We start from the raw sequence: 6,000 nt of genomic DNA, 5'->3' as shown, positions 1-6,000 counted from the left end.
ATACATGACCACTGGGAAAACCATAACCTTGACTAGATGGACCTTTGTTGGCAAAGTCATGTCTCTGCTTTTGAATATGCTATCTAGGTTGGTCATAACTTTCTTCCAAGGAGTAAGTGATTTCATGGCTGCAGTCACCATCTGCAGTGATTTGGGACCCCCAAAAAATAAAGTCTGACACTGTTTCCACTGTTTCCCCATCTATTTCCCATGAAGTGATGGGACCGGATGCCATAATCTTCATTTTCTGAATGTAGAGCTTTAAGCTAACTTTTTCACTCTCCTCTTTCACTTTCATCAAGAGGCTTTTAGTTCCTCTTCACTTTCTGCCATAAGGGTGGTGTCATCTGCGTATCTGAGATTACTGATATTTCTCCCAGCAATCTTGATTCCAGCTTGTGCTTCTTCCAGCCTAGCGTTTCTCATGATGTACTCTGCATAAAAGTTAAATAAGCAGTGCATATTATTCATGATTTAGGAATTCCTCCTCAGAATTTACAGCTTCCCCTCAGTAATGATTCCTGAGCAACTGGTCACCTTCCTTAGCTCATCAACAGCTAGTATTACAGTCCCTAAATTGCTTTCTTCCACTCTCTCCCCATTTCCTTCTTATCAACCCTACTTCTCTTTCTGGTCTACCAGCCTAATGGTAACCATGTTATGGTTACATGGATGTGAGAGAAAAGGCATCAGGCAAACAAGCAGAACCAAGACACAGAACCAGAGAGAATTCTAGAAGCCTTAAACACAGCTGCAGAATTAAAATGAAATTATCAAGGGAACAGAGTGTTCCAGCTGACTTAACTTCCTGTTGATAAGTCTCTGGGGAGGAGGGGTAAGGTCTGGAGTTCTAGAATTGGGGTAGAGGGAGTGCAGGGGCCTGGCCAGAACCGGGGCAGAATGCCTTTGCATGAACCGTTATTCAGAGCTGGGTTCCCATCTGCAAGGCTGTTGACACTCACTTCCTGAGCCTGGTCGTGGTCAGAGAGGCTTTCAGCTACTGATGTGCCCAACCTACAGAAAAACAGGATGTTAGCTTTCAGATCTGATTGAGCCATGAGATGCAAATTCCTTCCCCACTCCACCCCCACCCCACTCCTCAACCACTGCCACCCACACCATTCCGCCTTTCACAGCAGAGACACATTCATTTCCCTGTGTGACTTCCAGCAGGGGCTGTCTGTGTCCTTTGCCTTATTGACAACTCATCTGTGCAAGGCCAGATTGAGTGCTAAACCCACCTCATTATGGCTTTAGATTTATGGTTGTTTTGATTAGGAGTTCCTTGCCGCATCCTTGGGTAACTAATGAGAATTTTCACCAAATTAGAAAATGAGAATGGTTAAATAACTTTGCCCTTTAGAAAGCACACAGGTGGTAGGGTTCTGGAGTCCCCAGTCCTCAGCTTGGCCCCTTTGCCTACAGTCTTTATAGGTAAGTGGTTGTCAAGTCTCCTCCCCTACTCACACTAACGCCATTTCTTTTTCTTGCCACCTAAAATCCCACCATGTACAATAAAGGAAAAAGAAACAGGAAATATAAACCAGAAGCAACTGTGCTCAGGTCAGTCATCTTCAAGATGCAAATATCACCTATTTTTGCAGAGGCGAATACCAAGCACAAAACATTCCCAGAATAAGATTCCAGGGGCAGCAGTCTCCCTGTGAGGAGGCCAGGATGGATTCTAAATTTAATACCCACTTAAAGGGATAATGTGTACCATGTTGGAGCAGACACTGCAAAGCTGAGAAAAGCAGTCAAAGCAGGCCTCTGACAAACCCTGTCGTCCTTCTCCAGCCACTCCTCACCCTTGGAGAGCCCTCTGCTCACGCGAGCCTTCCAGGCACCCAGAGCTCCAGCAGCTCTATCTCACCAAGCACACTTAGGTCAGCTGCACCTCCCTATACCCCAAGGCACTCCGTGAACCTTCCATCCTTGACCTCTTGGCCTTCCTCAGGACCTCACAGAATCCAGTTTTACACTGCTTCAGGACATTTGGCATTTACTTTGCATCAGAGTGGTGCTAGTGGTAAAGAACCTGCCTATCAATGCAGGAGACACAAGAGACTCTGGTTTGATCCCTGGGTCGGGAAGATCCCCTGGAGAAGGGCATGACATCCCACTCCAGTATTCTTGTCTGGAGAATCTCATGGACAGAGGAGCCTGGCCGGCTATAGTCCATATGGTTGCAAAGGGCTGCAAAGAGTCGGATACAACTGAAGCGACTTAGCAAGCACCGCTGATTCAAAGGTCTATTTGATTATTGCCTTGAAGGGTCTATTAATTATTGCCTTCTCAGATAAATGATAAGGTTATAAGGTAGGACACTGTGTGGGCTTCACAGACTGAATAATATAGGGGACACCAAGATGAGAAAAATATGAAAAAGTCTCAAATACTATCAAAGGCAGATAAGTTGAATGTAGATGTATGAGCATAGGAAATGTAATAACGACATACTCCAAAACTGTAAAATCGTGGAAAAGGTTTCGGCACCAGTAAGTTACGAGGTCGTACAATAGGATGAGAGGAAGTAGACTAGTCAGTAAGTGGCAGAGTTAGGAAAAAAGATCATATCCTTGACTGCACCAGAAAAAAGACCATCGTTTCTGTGCATTAAATGTATGAATTATTTACATCTGTGTAACTTAAAACTTAGGAGACGGCAATGGCACCCCGCTCCAGTACTCTTGCCTGGAAAATCCCATGGACGGAGGAGCCTGGTAGGCTGAAGTCCATGGGGTTGCTAAGAGTCAGACACGACTGAGTGACTTCACTTTCACTTTTCACTTTCATGCACTGGAGAAGGAAATGGCAACTCACTCCAGTGTTCTTGCCTGGAGAATCCCAGGGACGGGGGAGCCTGGTGCGCTGCCGTCTATGGGGTCGCACAGAGTCGGACACGACTGAAGCGACTTAGCAGCAACTTAAAACTTGCACATAAGCGCATGGGCTGCGCCAGACCACGCAGAAGCGTGGCTGAGAGGAGCTGCCCCTCGCCCGAGGTCAGGGGAGGCTGCCGAGATGGGCAACCCCACGTCTAAGGAGCAGGGGCTTGCGGGCGCAGTGGGGCCAAGAGGCGCTACTCCATGTTTAAGGTCAGGAGGGGCGACCGTGAGGAGATACCCCTCGTCCAAGGTCAGGAGCAGTGGCTGCACTTTGCTGGAGCAGCTGTGTAGAGATACCCCACGTCCAAGGTAAGAGAAACCCAAGTAAGATGGTAGGTGTTTCAGAGAGGGCATCAGAGGACAGAAACTCAATGAAACTAAGCCATGCTGTGTGGGGCCACCCAAGACGGGAGGGTCATGGTCGAGCCGTCTGACAGAATGTGGTCCACTGGAGGAGGGAATGGCAAACCACTTCAGTACTCTTGCCTTGAGAACCCCATGAGCAGTATGAAAAGGCAAAATGATAGGATACTGAAAGGGGAACTCCCTGGGTCGGTAGGTGCCCAATATGCTACTGGAGATCAGTGGAGAAATAACTCCAGAAAGAATGAAGGGATGGAGCCAAAGCAAAAACAATACCCAGCTGTGGATGTGACTGGTGATAGAAGCAAGCTCCGATGCTGTAAAGAGCAATATTGCATAGGAACCTGGAATGTCAGGCCATGAATCAAGGCAAATTGGAAGCAGTCAAACAGGAGATGGCAAGAGTGAACGTCAACATTCTAGGAATCAGGGAACTAAAATGGACTGGAATGGGTGAATTTAACTCAGATGACTATTATATCTACTACTGTGGGCAAGAGTCCCTTAGAAGAAATGGAGTAGCCATCACAGTCAACAAAAGAGTCCAAAATGCAGTCCTTGGATGCAATCTCAAAAACAACAGAATGATCTCTGTTCATTTCCAAGGCAAACCATTCAATATCCCGGTAATCCAAGTCTATGCCCCAACCAGTAACGCTGAAGAAGCTGAAGTTGAATGGTTCTATGAAGACCTACAAGACCTTTTAGAACTAACACCCAGAAAAGATGTCCTTTTCATTATAGGGGACTGAAATGCAAAAGTAGGAAGTCGAGAAACACCTGGAGTAATAGGCAAATTTGGCCTTGGAATACGAAATGAAGCAGGGCAAAGGCCAATAGAGTTCTGCCAAGAGAACACACTGGTCATAGCAAGCACTCTCTTCCAACAACACAAGAGAAGACTCTACACATGGACATCACCAGATGGTGAACACCGAAATCAGATTGATTATATTCTTTGCAGCCAAAGATGAAGAAGCTCTATGCAGTCAGCAAAAACAAGACCAGGAGCTGACTGTGGCTCAGATCATGAACGCCTTATTACCAAATTAAGACTCAAATTGAAGAAAGTAGGGAAAACCACTAGACCATTCAGGTATGACCTAAATCAAATCCCTTATGATTATACAGTGGAAGTGAGAAATAGATTTAAGGGACTAGATCTGTTAGACAGAGTGCCTGATAAACTATGGATGGAGGTTTGTGACGCTGTACATGAGACAGGGATCAAGACCATCCCCATGGAAAAGAAATGCAAAAAAGCAAAATGGCTGTCTGAGGAGAGCTTACAAATAGCTGTGAAAAGAAGAGAAGTGAAAAGCAAAGGAGAAAAGGAAAGATATACCCATTTGAATGCCAAGTTCCAAAGAATAGCAATGAGAGATAAGAAAGACTTCCTCAGTGATCAATGCAAAGAAATAGAGGAAAACAACAGAATGGGAAAGACTAGAGATCTATTCAAGAAAATTGGAGATACCAAGGGAACATTTCATGCAAAGATGGGCTCGATAAAAGACAGAAATGGTATGGACCTAACAGAAGCAGAAGATATTAAGAACAGGTGGCAAGAATACACAGAAGAACTGTACAAAAAAGATCTTCAAGACCTGGAAAATCACAATGGTGTGATCACTCATCTAGAGCCAGACATCCTGGAATGAGCAGTCCAGTGGGCCTTAGAAAGTATCACTACGAACAAAGCTAGTGGAGGTGATGGAATTCCAGTTGAGCTATTTCAAATCCTGAAAGATGATGCTGTGACAGTGCTGCACTCAATATGCCAGCAAATTAGGAAAACTCAGCAGTGGCCACAGGACTGGAAAATTTCAGTTTGCATTCCAATCCCAAAGAAAGGCAATGCCAAAGAATGCTCAAACTAACGCACAATTGCACTCATCTCACATGCTAGTAAAGTAATGCTCAGAATTCTCCAAGCCAGGCCTCAGCAATACATGAACCGTGAACTTCCTGATGTTCAATCTGGTTTTAGAAAAGGCAGAGGAACCAGAGATCAAATTGCCAACATCCTCTTGATCTTGGAAAAAGCAAGAGAATTCCAGAAAAACATCTATTTCTGCTTTATTGACTATGGCAAAGTGTTTGACTGTGTGGATCAGAATATACTGTGGAAAATTTTGAGATAGATGGGAATACCAGACCATCAGACGTGCCTCTTAAGAAACCTGTATGCAGGTCAGGAAGCAACAGTTAGAACTGGACATGGAACAGCAGACTGGTTCCAAATAGGAAAAGGAGTACATCAAGGCTGTATATTGTCACCCTGCTTATTTAACTTCTATGCAGAGTACATCATGAGAAATGCTGGGCTGGAAGAAACACAAACTGGAATCAAGATTGCCGGGAGAAATATCAATAACCTCAGATATGCAGATGACACCACCCTTATGGCAGAAAGTGAAGACCAGCTAAAAAGCCTCTTGATGAAAGAGGAGAGTGAAAAAGTTGGCTTGAAGCTCAACATTCAGAAAACGAAGATCATGGCATCTGGTCCCAACACTTCATGGGAAATAGATGGGGAAACAGTGGAAACAGTGTCAGACTTTATTTTTTTGGGCTCCCAAATCACTGCAGATGGTGACTGCAGTCATGAAATGAAAAGACGCTTACTCCTTGGAAGAAAAGTTATGACCAACCTAGATAGCATATTCAAAAGCAGAGACATGACTTTGCCGACTAAGGTCCATCTGGTCAAGGATATGGTTTTTCCTGTGGTCATGTATGGATGTGA

This window comes from Budorcas taxicolor, chromosome 3 (assembly GCF_023091745.1).
Source record: "Budorcas taxicolor isolate Tak-1 chromosome 3, Takin1.1, whole genome shotgun sequence".
NCBI classification, from domain to species: domain Eukaryota; kingdom Metazoa; phylum Chordata; class Mammalia; order Artiodactyla; family Bovidae; genus Budorcas; species Budorcas taxicolor.
Note: the sequence above shows the minus strand (reverse complement) of the source record.